The 14,814-nt window shown below is 39.3% G+C and overlaps 1 pseudogene; it reads right to left on the bottom strand.

Moving 5' to 3' along the window:
* Positions 1-11,809: 11,809 nt before the first annotated feature.
* Positions 11,810-11,926, bottom strand: LOC137056595 (5S ribosomal RNA; annotated as a pseudogene).
* Positions 11,927-14,814: the final 2,888 nt, after the last annotated feature.

The following is a 14,814-nucleotide window of genomic DNA, read 5'->3' as shown; positions in this document are numbered from 1 at the left end:
TGCAATAAATAAATTATTGTGAGTACACTGGTCTGTCTGTTATGCTTTGATTTATGACAGTACATTGTTTTAATAAATGCTAATGGGTAGGTTTAGGGGTAAGTGTAGGATTAGCCGTTCAAAATATTTTTTTAATGCTATATTGTTATCAAAATCGTCATTTTCCAACGTTTTACCTTTTATTTTCTTTATATTCTGTATTAAATTGGTAGGTTTAGGTTTTGGGTAGTGTTAAGGGATCGTAGATTAATCAATAAAATGGTCAAAGGGAAATTATATAGATATCTTTATGATATAACAAAAAAAAAATGTTTTTACCAGTATAAAGTTTTGTATTCTTAAAAAAAAAGATTTCCTGATGGATTCGTAAATATTTTACGTTTTTTTAGCTGTAAAAATGTAATAATACTACGTTTAAATGTTGCAAATACGTCTATATTTTACATTTTAGCACTTCTCCAAACGTACTAAGACGTACGTTTAGTCTCTTTGAAAGTAACGTATTAATACCTACGTATTAACCATGAGACCAGGCTGAAATAAATAAGCTCATTCCTAGCATTAGGATCCTTTGGAAGGTGATGTTATTTGTAGTCCTTCCCGTATCACTCTTCTCTCCTCGTCATCTCACTAACACTCCAGTGGGCGGGGCCAAAGCTGTGATGATGGAGTGGGCTGGGCCAAAGCTGTGATGATGAAGTGGGCGGGGCCAAAGCTGTGATGATGGAGTGGGCTGGGCCAAAGCTGTGATGACGGAGTGGGCGGGGCCAAAGCTGTGATGATGGAGTGGGCTGGGCCAAAGCTGTGATGATGGAGTGGGCGGGGCCAAAACTGTGATGATGGAGTGGGCGGGGCCAAAGCTGTGATGATGAAGTGGGCGTTGATCTTCCTCTGCAGAGGCGGTCTTTCTGCTTAATGAGTCGTTCTCTGGGCTTGGTTACAAATGATAAAAGCTGTTTTGGGGCTAACAATGAAGTATTATTATAGTATGTTGACCTCTTATACGTCAAAAGCTCAGGGAAAATCTGGTTTCTCAGATGATGATCCCTTTAATATTCCCAAAAGAAAGAATGACTTGGTATATCATTGCATCTTAATGCAAAATGAAATGCATTGATCAAGGCATGATTTGTCACGTTTTTGGGGATCAACACTACACTGTAAAAACAATTCAGGTCTCCAATTGAAAATATTCTAGTGTCTGGTCACATAAAACAATTTTAGTTGGCCAAATTGAATTTCTGTTAATTGAATTGCATCAATTCACAGAAATTAAATTTGGCCAAATGAACAATTTTGATTGGTAAATTTTCAATTGGAGAGGCCTGGACATTTTTACAATGTAGATATGTGTATATTTTTACTCTGATTTGGAAAACTGGAAAACATTTTACCTTTACATCACATAATTAACTGTCACAGTCTATATACTGTACGATTTCACTCAAATTATGGAAGTGCAAACAGCAACTGAAGCAATTTACTTACAATATAGTCCATTTTAATGAGAGATGCACAAATAATTCTAATTTAAAAAAAATTGCATCCTTATTTATATTTATTCGCTTATTTATCAAATGCATTTTCGTTTTAAGTAACAAATAGTAGGAAAGAGAGAAAGGTAGCTTTGCCAAATGAGAATAAAGGTTAAGATATTTAAATCAAGGTTTGGACCATGCAAAACATAATAAAAAAAACATCCCAACATACTGACTTCTCCATTTCTATCATAGATAGTGAGAAGCACACATTCATAAGATGCTATGTCAGCATGACTTTCCCCTTCAGAATCTTCTTTATCTTTATTTTCTGTGCCTTTTCTGCTGTTTACGAGAGTAGAAGAGGACGGTAGGACGTGACGCACACTGGATTCAGACCCACGTCCCTGAGAGCAGAACTCTGTCCCACTTCCCCGTCTCTATTCTCGCATGATCACTGACTCATTGGGAATCATTGATGACTCTGCCCTGCCTTTACATGGGGAAAACATAACTCACTCGAGACCAAAAACAAAAAACATAACTAATAATTAATCAATAGCCTACTACAAGTGCTCTTGAAATGCAGTTTGACGGATGTCTTTCCCCTCAACAGAAATGTGTCACCATGCAAAGAGATGCTGTTTATATGCACAGGCTATAAGTCATCCGAACACTTTGGAAATTGTGTAAATGTACAGCCCAGTAAGCATCTCGAGTTATGCTTTGCAACAAAAAATAAGACATGTGTTGCCTCATTCTGGGGGAAAAAACATAAAAAAATACATAAGCTACACACTGTAAAAAAAAATAAAAAAATGTCTCCAATTGAAAATTTTCTAGTGACTGATCACATCTACATTTTTCAGTCGGCTGAATTAAATTTCTGTGAATTGATGCAATTTAATTCGGCCAACTGAAAAATTTAGATGTGATCAGTCATGTTCAATTGGAGGCCTGAATGTTGAACCAGTGTAGAGATAATACATTTATTCAGTTCAAGCATTCATATTCACAAAATGAATCATTCGTACACTGTAAAAAAAAAAAAATAAACGTCACAGCCTGAAATTTTATGTTAAGTTATTTAAACTTAGATTATATTAAAAAAATTAGTTGCATCTTCTATAACGTATCAAAATAAGTTAAGAAATGTTAAACTTTTTTTATTAAAACAATGTAAAAACACATGTTGTCATAACTTAGTGAACATATTTTTTAAAGTGTATGTCAATGGCGGCCCCATTAGTTAAAGGTGCAGTGTGTAGATTTTAGCTGCATCTAGTGGTGAGGTTGTGAATCGCAGTCATTCACCCCTCCCTTTCAAAGCACACAGAGAAGCTACGGTGGCCCACACAGGACAAAGATGTCGTCATCTGAGACAGCAGATAGTAGCTAGCACTCTATAGAGAAGTTTGTCCCTTTAGGGCTACCGTAGAAACATAGCAGCACAAAATGGCGGCTTCCCTGTAAGGGACCCGCGGTGTGTGTCGATAGAAATGGCTCATTCTAAGATAATAAAAACATAAAGTTTATTATACACCACTGAAAACATACTTATGTTTATTATATTGGATTTTTGTCAAAAGACCTCATAAATATTTATTTTTGTTAATGTTAGTTAATGATAAAAATTTATTAGTAAATGTTGAAATTAATATTAACTAAGATTAATAAATGCTTTCTCAAATGGGGGTACATGAGATTTTAAAATATATATATATTTAAATATTTTAACATATATTTTATATTTTAAGATTTTTTTTTTTTTTTTTTAGCAATTTCTGATTTTATTTAAGATTAAGTTTAATGATTTATTTTTGGAACAGATCTGATCCCAAAAGAGGACACTTTATGTTGATCATTATTTTTGTGCACAAATCTTTATTTATAATTAAGTTAATTATTTTTTTGTGTTTGTTTTGTTATATTTTTATTACCAAATAGTTAAAGAGAGACCATAAAAAATGAGCAGTGTTTTGCACATTTTAAATGGTTAATTTGAATAGTTTTAAATGGTCACTGTCTTCACTACATTACTTTAAATCACTACATTTTAGTGATAAGAAATATTTGAAATACATTTAGTTATGGCTTATTATCATTTAAAATGTTCGAAACAGTATGTGTTTATCTGTTCCAAAGATTAATAAATCAGACACTGATATTTAAGTATTTTTTATTTTATTTTTTTAACCAAAAATGCTTTGCGCTGGTTAAGGGGGACTTGGCTGGAAAAATATTTCACAGGGGAAAATCACTGAAAAAGGCTCAGAACCACCGCTTTAGAGTAATGTTTTAGTGAACGCCCGTTTTTCTTTATTTCAGAAAGTGCTAATCTGGTTTTGTTCCTGAACAGCCAGGGGCCCGTGTCAAGTCTTTCTGTCCTTGATAATGTTTTGGACAATCTGGAACAGAAAGACAAAGTCCTGGCTTTTGATTCCATACATGAGTAAGTGCAGCATATGCAAATGCCCGACTATGACCACAGCATGAATTGCTGGAACAAATGATTCATTTCAAGCCATATTATAAACATGCACATTTCTAAGAGGGAATCAGGTGTTATTTCTGTCTTCATGTGATGCATATAAATAGAAGTTTCTATGGCTACATATGTGGGTGGACTAATAGAGTTTTGTTGCATTGCCCCATAGTTATGATGAAGTTTTCCCAGCAAAACGTCTCCCTTGGCTTGTGGAGTCACACTTTTTTAATATCTTATAGTTGCTGTACTATTTTCGACCATTGCCTTGAGGTAAAAACATGCAATAAGGGGAGTTCTGTTGCGTTATATAAACAGCAAACCGCTGAAAAGTAACAACATTATTACACAAAATGCAATTCTAATGCACTCATTAATATGCACCAATGACTGGCAAAAACCAGAGGTGTTCAGAAGCCTCCAGGGAAGTTTGTTTTTGGTGTTTGCGTCACGCATTGAATGGCAGGGAAGGATCGCCGAGTTCAGACTGGAATATTTCTCTCCACAGATCCAATTACGTCCCGCTGGCCAGTCCATTGGGATCCGGCTCTCTAACACACACCGCTGTTCATATTGTGATGAAGCTGGCACAGTGTGTGTCGTTATCAGCTGAATATACAGAGGAAGATGAGCAGTGTCACATAGAACAAGATTGTGTTTCTGACCTGCGTGTGAATCATCAACCACATGGTGATGAGATGCGGATCCCAAACTGTTATTTTCTGACTGATTGTGTCTGGTTTTTAAAGCTTCATAGCTGTAATTTTGCAGAGGACAACTGCAGGTAACAGGACGAGACAAGACAGGCGAGACGTGGTTATTTTCGTCCTGTAAAAGTACTTGCACTTTTTAAGCTGTTAGCCATAGTCAATCCAGTCTCAAAATGTGCAAAAATGATATTTTCTTGCATGTTTCACAACACTTTTAAAGTGAAATGTCCAGCGAGAGGCGCTAAAAGCGTCTTTGATTTTATCTGAAAAAAAAAAAAAAATGCTGTATACACTCTAAAAAATGCTGGGTTGTTTTAATCCAATGTTGGGTCAAATATAGACTAACCCAGCAATTGGGTTGTTTTATCCCAGTGATTGGGTTGTTTTAACCCTGCGGTTGGGTTAAATATTAGCTTAAGACAACCTAATTGCTGGGTTAAAACAACCCAATTGCTTGGGTTAGTCCATATTTGACCCAACATTGGGTTGGTTTTTACCCAGAAATGATTAGAGTGTATGAGGAAGTTTCTTACATCAGAAAAGACACACGTGTGCTATGATACAAACATCAAAATGTGTAGTTTACAAACCATGCACTATGGAAACAGTGTTTTGAGCTTATAGCATATAGTGTTGTGCAAAAAAACTGCATGAATATAAGTCTTTATTAATCAATAATCTGCCCCTGTAATCATAAAAGGAAGTGTGAAAAGGAAGGTTTTTGGTGTTTTACTGTTAAATCCACCAGCTGGAGTGCCCATGATCGCCACCAGAGGGCACGCCTTTGCTTTCCCATCATGAACTTCAAGTCCCATAACCCATTGCTTCGACTCATTGTTGATTGATGACTTCCACCTGTGTGTCATTACCTCATTAACTCTGCCTTCATAAACCCTGGCCGGTTCTCCAAGCAAAGTATGCAAACTTCAGATTGTGTCCTTGGTAGTTCAGACTTGCCAAGTTCAACTCAGGAGAATGAACTAATGAGTCGAACTTGGCAAGTCTGAACTACCAAGGACACAAGTCTGAAGTTTGCATACTTGGTTTGCGAACTGTAATAAAATTAAATATGACTATGACGCTATAGTCTGAGCGCCCGCTGATCTCCTGGATCTCACAACATCAGATCAAAATTTCAATAGGCACTCTCTTTATAAATAAACCACAGATATGAACTTTAAACAAGTCCTGGAAGTACTCGCCTGAAAAACTCTTAAAACTACATTTCGTGACACAATAACAGTTTTAAATTACGTGGGTTTTCTCATCCGCTATTGACTCTTGTTGGTTGGTGCGAGAGGCACTCTGGGATACTGGTCTGTCTCAAGTCCGCTCAAGGCACCTCTCGATGCATCCTTGATAAAAGGGGCGGATCAAGGACACATCCGGGGATTGGAACAGTACTTGGGCAGCAACTGATGATGTTTTACAAGTACAGACAAAAGCGCATATGGAGAGTTTCGTTGCAAAATAAGATATATCCATTTTGAGAAATGTTGGTTATTTGACATTATTATTTAAGACATCAACAGTCAAGTTCATTCACAATGTTTTGTACATTAAACTATTACTTGAGCTCAGTGTAGGCCAGGGACACAATATTCTTCAAATCCAGGATATTTTTTATTTAATTTTATGTCCATAAATAGTCATGCCATAATGCAACATATTTATCTTAACATTGTCAAGCATCTTAAATTGGTTAAAAAAACAATACATCATAAATATATGGAATAGTATATTCAAAGATTTTTTTTTTTGCAAAACGCAATATATCCACTCTAGGCTATATTATTCTACTGTAATACCATTAAGAAAAGCTTGTGTATGAGTGTGTGTGTGTGTGCGTGCGTGCGTGCGTGCGTGCGCATGACACAGACCAACGTTACTCGCAGTCGCACGATGACCAAAATAAATCTTTGGATGTTTTCCCTCCTCTGAAAGCCTTGCCCGTTTGGTCTTCTCCCTTTGATGATTTTCTTTAGATGCCTTCCTGACCGGCTCCAATCCGTCAACGTTAAGCTTGACTCTGAAGCTTTGATTCAGACAGCTGTTGATCAGTGACGTAGCCTACGTGACTGACAGCTCGCCTACAGTATAAACTATTAAACGGTAAACCTTTTTTAGTTAGCCTATTGAATCCGCTTTTTAAATATGTTTTTTGTTTTGCTATTATCGTTAAATCACTGAGCAAACTCGGAGCACTTCACCGGCGGTGACTCTCTCGCGTGACATCCTGAGCTCGCGCAGCATCCTGAACGTTCTTTATCGCACTTTGTAAAGAAACTGGGCAGGCGGATATCGCGTTTTGTGAAAAAATACATTTTGTTGGAGGCTTAAAATGCACATTTTTAAATAGTATTAATGGCAGGAATTCACAAGGTACATCTAAACAGTGATTTCCAATAATAAAATCTAAATGTCAAAGAATGGCGTTTATCACGTTTTGCAACCGAACTCTTCATATAGAGAAACGGCCCCTGTGTTTTCAGTCATTCTTTGCAAAGTCTTATTTGTGTCACTGAATTCTGAGCGCTATTCTGGTTTTGACTCCTTTGCTTGGTTATTTGGATTGCCCTGTGTTTTCTGCCTCTTGCCTATTAGGATTGTTTGCCTGTGTGTTTTGACCTGCCGAAGAAGGTCAAAATCCCTGCGTGATCATAGAGATATTTACCTAGATGCCTCTTTCAACCGATCCGCACAGGCACTAATGAGGCATCTATTTATATAACTATGATCGCGCCGGTATTTTGACCTTCTTCAACAGAAGTAATGCCGCTGAGAACACTAGATGTGAATAGTCTGATATGAGGTAGAAAATAACACAAATACTGTTGTGTTTCTGGCAGAAAGCGATCGGCTCGTGTCTTAAGACATCAGTGTGTCTCCACGAGCCTCAGGGTTTAATATGGATTCGTATGTCTGTGTGTTTTTACTCTCATAGAAATACACCCCATTGACATGCATTATACGAGCAACGGTTGAGTTAAAAATCTTCATTTGTGTTCTCCTGAAGAAACAAACACACATCTTGATGCCCTGGGGGAAAGCAGATAAACATCACAGGCTCATTTTTGGGTGAACTATCCCTTTAAAAGGCAGCATAATTAAGATGCCAGTCTTTCTTTCTTAAAATGCTTCCTACACACAGTAGGTTTTAGCACTGATGAAGATGTAGGCCGACTGCTTTCATTCAATTTCTTCCTGTTTTTTTTGTTTTTTTTCAACAATGAAAAAGTGCAGTGTTCCTCTTGTTTATCTGATTCTACACTTATGCTCTCTGATTCAAGGTTGCTGTGGAAATGATGAGCGGCTCTGCCATGGTTACGGGGAAGAACGCAAGCTGCTATCCTTAGGCATAGATAACGTCAGTGCGCTCCTCCGGCATCGCTGCCTCTTCATGAGATATGAACAAAAATAGTGTATGGCCACTTACAATTAATAAACAACAAAAGTGCATATAAGTAAAAGGTACTTTAACTACTTAAAGCTGCACTGTGTAAATTTTTAGTTTATTTTTAGTTTAGTTCTTTCAAAAAATATATGTGCTCATTAATGCATATTTACTTCTTTCAAGTAATAAGTATTCTCGTAAGTTTATAATATGCCATTGAAAACACATTACGGGTGAGGGGTTCGAATGCCGGTCGCCATGTTGCTCCTCCATCTTGAAAGTACAGTAGCCAAAGAGGGACATACCCGTAAATTCAAGCTTCGCCTTTCGCGTTTTAACACTCGATGGCACCGTGTCGAATGTGAAGAGGGGGATTGCCATGTTAATCTTGGACTAAATCGGCCACCGTAGGAGTTAAAACGAAATCAGAATTGAGAGGAACAGAAACTAATATTCACTGGATGGTCATAAACCTTTACACCGCTAGATGGGGGAAAATATCACACAGTGGAGCTTTAAACTCCAAGACCATTTTTTGGGATTTCCGCCTGGATATGATTTGTCAATTAAATTGTATTATATCTCATTACAACTCTCTGTATTTATGGGTTTTCGACCTTTTTGCTTAAAATAATCTCCAAATGTCTTTATTTACACGTTGTTGCAGTTGTTCTGATGCTTCTACTTATCGTCAGGCGAATGATACGAACAAATCTTAAGAATATGAATAAAACTGTAAAGTCTGGTGTGTGCGAAGCTGCTGAGGTGGAGATTTCTGACTCAAACTCGCCACCTTTAAAGATACAGATTGAAACAGAAATCTGTATATTTTGGATGTTTTTTTTCCACTTGCCTGAAAGAAGGAGGAAAATAGTTCTCCAAACTGCCCCGTGCATGAAACGTTGTGATGCCAAACTAGCATGCCGTTTGTCTTTCTTCTATTCATTTTCTGTCATCTGTTTAGATTGCAATATGTTTTTTTCTTCCATCTTGTTCTGCAACAAAAGATAAGTCAGTCTAGGGAAGGAAGAAAAGAAAACAGAAAACATTAGGAACTATAAAAAGCATTGTTTAAACATGACGGCAAACCTCCAGCTCTGACGTCACATGTTGTCATGGTCTTTTTCTGGCGCAGGAATAAAGATGAAGGTGAGCACGGCTAATCTGAAAAAATTAGGTGCAAATCTTGGCAAATGACATTCAAAATAAGCATTTTGATCAATGCAATATCTGTCGTTGTATTATATGGAGATTTGAATTTAGTCCCTTAAGTCTTATTCTGAGGTCAGTGCTAATGGTTGAATGCCTTTTCCAAAATAACTAAATAATTAAATAAGTATATAAATAAAATTGGACTCATTTGAATTACAGATTCAGACAGTCTGCTCAAGCATTAACTCCGTAAGAGCTTCTTACCCGGGTTAAGCTCTTGTTTGCATGAAGAGATGTGACAAATTGTCTGTTTTAAAATTACAGACCTGTTCAGTAAGTCTTTCTATGATTAATAAGGACCTTTGAGGATTGCAGTGGTGGATTATGTTATACACACGTGATATATTTAGACAGAAAATGAGCAACAATAACACGTAAGACCTTGAACATTTCTCTGGCACATCCAGAATAAGAGATTTCATTGCATACTCACATCGTGTTTGACATTCTTGACATTTTATTTCTAAGAGGTTGCTCTTCATAGTTCAGGAGATACAATAACATAACATAATAGATACAATGGATTTTTTTCCCACTTTTTCTCAGATATGTTTCTCATAAAATCCTTCCAGGGAAATAAAACCATATAAGACAACTGTTGACACAATAAGAGAGCAATTTTTAAAGATAATTTACTTTGCCTTTTTTAAAGTCTTGATGTTGTTTTCTGGCTCTACTAGAGCAGGTTTTCCAGCTTAAATGTTGATTATTCCTCATATTGTCCTGCGGCTCCTCTCTTCCCAGTCTGTCATACCCCTTTTCCACCAAGGCAGTGCTGGTGCTAATTCAGAGCCAGAGCCTAGTTTCAAATCGGTTCTTTTGTTCCACAGCCAAAGCACCAGCTCTGAGCCAGGAAAAGTGGTTCTTAAGTAGCACCAAAACATTGCTGGGCTAGAAGTAAGAACCGCTTACGTCAGGCGCTGGGGGCGGGATCAGCAAGATGAACACAAACTTGAGATCCGCCATTTTTTAAATAGCAGCTAATGGAGCTAATAGCTGCTGCTCGTTTATAATCATCGTCTATACAAATTACTGCGAACTGCGTGAATGCGTTGGATTCGCTGTGTTTTGATGCCGATAATTTACGATGTCGAATCAATAGTAACGCAACGTTCGGCATTGTTGATGGAAGGCTCGTTCGAGATGCATCTGCGCTGAGACATCGCCATATGACATCAAAGTAACAACGAGAGCAAACGACTCCCTATGCTTTTGAATCGCTCGCACAGTATTTGGATATCATTTGCGGGTTGGTCTGCGCAGCGTCGATGCATTAGATAGAACATGCCTGGAAATTGTGTGGGTGTGTGTGTGTGTTTGTGTTTCCAGCTGCCTCGCTAGCAGTAGAGTCCTGCAACGGGTTGGGTACCTGCGGGCATAAAAGTGGCTAAAACGGGTGGACTGAGACATTTATAAAATACACGGGTGGGGGTGCGGGCGGATAATTAATTCCGTGCGAGCGGGTAGAAGCGCGGATGAAAAATATGTGCAATATTTTTCTGTGCTGTGGTGAGGTGGAGGAGCGAGCGAGACCGGGGCGTGATGGCGAATGAGCGTCACCTGTGAGCCACACCGGTCTCAAATCCTCTCATGAGGGAGCTCGGCGGATTTAACCTGGATTTTACATTGAGTTGTGTTTGTTTTATTATGTGTGTGCATGGCAGATGTCAGAGAGGGGCCGCGTTACTTTCGCTTTGTTTGATTAAGTCTTTTAAATGTTCGCTGGTTCTCGAAAAACGATCCGGTAGTCCTTCTTCCCCCCAAACATACTGTATTACAATTTCTATGTCCAAATTACCATTTCACATACACGCAACAACGATATAATGCGTTCGATTTATATAGCGCTTTTCTAGGCACTCAAATCGCTTTACATATTGAAGGGGGAATCTCCTCAACCACCACCAGTGTGCAGCCCCACCTGGATGATGCGACGGCAGCCATATTGCGCCAGAACGCTCACCACACACCAGCTGATCGGTGGAACGGAGACAGTGATTAAGCCAATCAGGATATGGGGATTATTAGGAGGCCATGATGGACAGGGGCCAATGGGCAAATTTGGCCAGGATGCCAGGGTTACACCCCTACTCTTTATCGGCTCTTGGGGCGGCAGTGGCTCAGTGGTTCATGTAGGTTGTCCTCAAACCGGAAGGTTGGTGGTTCGATCCCCGGTTCCACCTGACGAAGTGTCCATGAGCAAGACACCTACCCCCAGCTGCTCCCGACGAGCTGGATGGCGCCTTGTATGGCAGACACCGCTGTCGGTGTATGAATGGGTGAATGTGAGGCAATATGTAAAGCGCTTTGGATGGCCATAGGGTCTGTTGAAAGCGCTATATAAATGCAGTCTATTTATCGAAGGACATCCTGGGATTTTTAACGACCACAGAGAGTCAGGACCTCGGTTTAACGTCTCATCCGAAGGACAGTGCTCTTTGTCAGTATAGCGTCCCCATCACTATACTGGGGCATTAGGACCCACACAGACCACAGGGTGAGCGCCCCCTGCTGGCCTCACCAGCACCTCTACCAGCAGCTACCTGGCTTTCCCAGTTGGTCTCCCATCCAGGTACTAACCAGGCTCGGCCCTGCTTAGCTTCAGTGGGAAACCAGTCTTGGGCTACAGGGTGATATGGCTGCTGGTATGCCATTTGATCCATCATGTCACCACCAGTGCGACTTTTGTTGATGCCTCTCGTAGCCCAGATGGAGCGAGCGTTGCAGGATAGCAATGGATGAAGTAAAAAGAAAGTTGGTGAGTGGAGTATAAAAAATTGTTGACAACGAGTCTCTAAAAGCACTTTAGCCTGTTTCTTTAGCCCATTCATGACGCTGTTGTGATGTTGAGAGAGGTGCAAGATAAAACAAAAATAAAGCATTTTAATTGGAATGATTTTAGCGTGTGTGATTTATTGCGGGCACGGATCAGGTAACAGGCAAATATTAACGGGTCTGGGATGGACCCGTGCAGGACTCTGGTATGACGTTAGACCTGGCTCTGTTGTGGCTCTTAGCATGTGGAAAAGCAAACGGTTCTTAGAAAGCTCTCAAGTCGAACCAACTTAGAACTGACACTAGCACTGGCTCCGAACTAGCACCCGGTTCATTCTGGTGGAAAACTCTCCCTGCGTCCCAATTCGCATACTATCCATCCTAAATAGTATACGAAAATAGAATTAGTATGTCCCAAATCGTAGTCTGTTGAAAAGAGTATTCCAAAGATTCCCGGATGGTTTACTATTTCCGGTCCGAATTCACAGTATGGATCGATGGGCACTCTAACGGCTGATATTACCCACAACCCACTGCGAGGTGGACGAGGATTCGATTAGAACTACAAACGCGGATAAAAAGCGTTAAAAAACTACAAACATGACGGATGTGCGAGTCTGACGGTTAAGAAGAGAAGTTTAGATAAAGGGGTTTGAGTGACCAACTATCAGTATTTAACCTGACAAAAATATATTTATTCAGTGTTATCCACATTATATTTCACCTGCAGCAGCATCGTGAACTTTTGCAATGACACGTTTGGCCTTTAACTTTTAAATGCATCATTATATTTAAATTGCAAACACATGAGGAGAGTCTCTGCATTAAAGACACACACACGGCAGATCAACGAGCAGCTACATTTCTCTCCGATGCGGTAAGAAATGAAACTGAATATGGAGGATTTGAACTGTGACGAATCTGACGATGATTGACAGGCCAGTTAAACGGTGACTGGATGCACGTAAGTGTCAGAGTCCGTTAAAGATGGCGAAGTAGTATGTCCCGAAGCTTGCATACTTTTCTGCTACACACTCAAAAGTATATACTTTTTATTCACAAAAAGAGTACATACTTTTAGGACGTAGTATAAGTAGGCGAATTGGGACGCAGCATCTGTTTAGTTCCTGTCTCTATGATGCCCCTCCTTCTGAAAAGCACACTTTGCTCTGATTGGTCAGCTGGAGACGGTGTGTTGTGATTGGTGTTTGGGAAATGTCCCGCCCCTTACCATGACCGTGGTTTCAACCATAGACTGTAAAAAAATATGGACGTAGTGTCCGTGACGTCACCCATAGGATTCTGATAAGCCGTTCTGAAGCTTAAAGTATGGTCGAGCTGGGCGTTGCCATCTTGTGAGCGAGTCGTCGCGTGTCACTCCCGGATAACAGAAAATGAGCAAAAAGGCGGGATGTGCGCGGAGCTGAGGTGACGCAATAACTATAGACGGCGGATAAATGGCTATCCACTTGTAACCACGCCCTTAATTATGCAGAACCTTAAGGCTTAATATAACGGAAACGAATGAGTTATAAAAAAATTCACCCCCCTCAGAGTTGTCATGAAGATCAAAATTAGCCTTATAAGCCAAAACCACAATTTGTACCAGGCTGTAAACATGTTTTTTTCTGCTTTAAAGTTGAGAATTTTAACATGGGGCTCAATGAGATTCTGCTCCTTCTGGAGCCGGTCCCTAGTGGCCAGTTAAGGAATTACAGTTTACATTACTTCCGTATTGGCTTCAAGAGAGATCGCGGGAGGTTGCCGCTTGGTTTCAACACACATCTATCTCAACCAGGCCACGCCCCTTTATTCCATGCATTAATTATTATAATGAGGAATATTGTGTAAGTACAAAACATCAAAGGTCTTTGCACAGACATTGCACAGTTCACACTGATTGTACACCGATCAGGCATAACATTATGACCTAATATTGTGTTGGTCCTGACTTGTCGAGGCATGGACTCCTGGAAACTAAAGCACATGTTTCATACATGTTATGTAATTAAATAAATCTATAAGATAATGGCAGTACCAATTATTACCTGGACATTATAGAAGAATTTTACGGACATTTTTATTAAATAAATTAATAAAAAAAACTTTAGGTTAACGTTAACGTTTAGGTTAAACTCCTAGAAAACGGACAATTCCTTCAAATTAATACAGTACAATGGGCCCTATTTTTACAGATTTTTGAACGTCATACTAATCAGTGTTCTTGCAGACAAAGAGCAAATGTCACTAAAAATTACAGTAATGAATCTGATAATTGCAAACCGGAATATATGAATAAGGATTTCTTTATAAACCACAAATGCATCCCCAGTCAGTCACAGATATGCGTGTGAGAAGCAGACATTGGGCACAGAGAGCAGAGACAGGTGCAAATTACTGATTGATTCGGGTTGGCCTTTTCATCACCACAAGAGCCACTGACGAGCGTGATCATATCTCATTGTGTGCCGCAGATAACAGATCTCTGTGCGTGAAGAGGACAGAATATAAGGGGTTAAAGCTCTGAATCAGCTCAGCCAAATGCAGCGCTTTGTTTGTGTTTACTGTCGAATGAAGGAGCAACTCACACAGACAGACAGACTGGGTCGAGAAGAGACAAACAGCGCAAACATTTCTCAATAGCAAACGTCTTGATATTACAGCACAGCGTACATCATAATATGCTGGATCAGGGCCCGTATTTATCAAACATCCTAGAATTACTCACAAGAACACTGCTAAGAATTGACTTAAGAGTAA

Source organism: Pseudorasbora parva, chromosome 21 (genome assembly GCF_024679245.1).
Source record: "Pseudorasbora parva isolate DD20220531a chromosome 21, ASM2467924v1, whole genome shotgun sequence".
In the NCBI taxonomy this organism is placed as follows: domain Eukaryota; kingdom Metazoa; phylum Chordata; class Actinopteri; order Cypriniformes; family Gobionidae; genus Pseudorasbora; species Pseudorasbora parva.
This window is presented reverse-complemented; position numbering and strand designations above follow the sequence as displayed.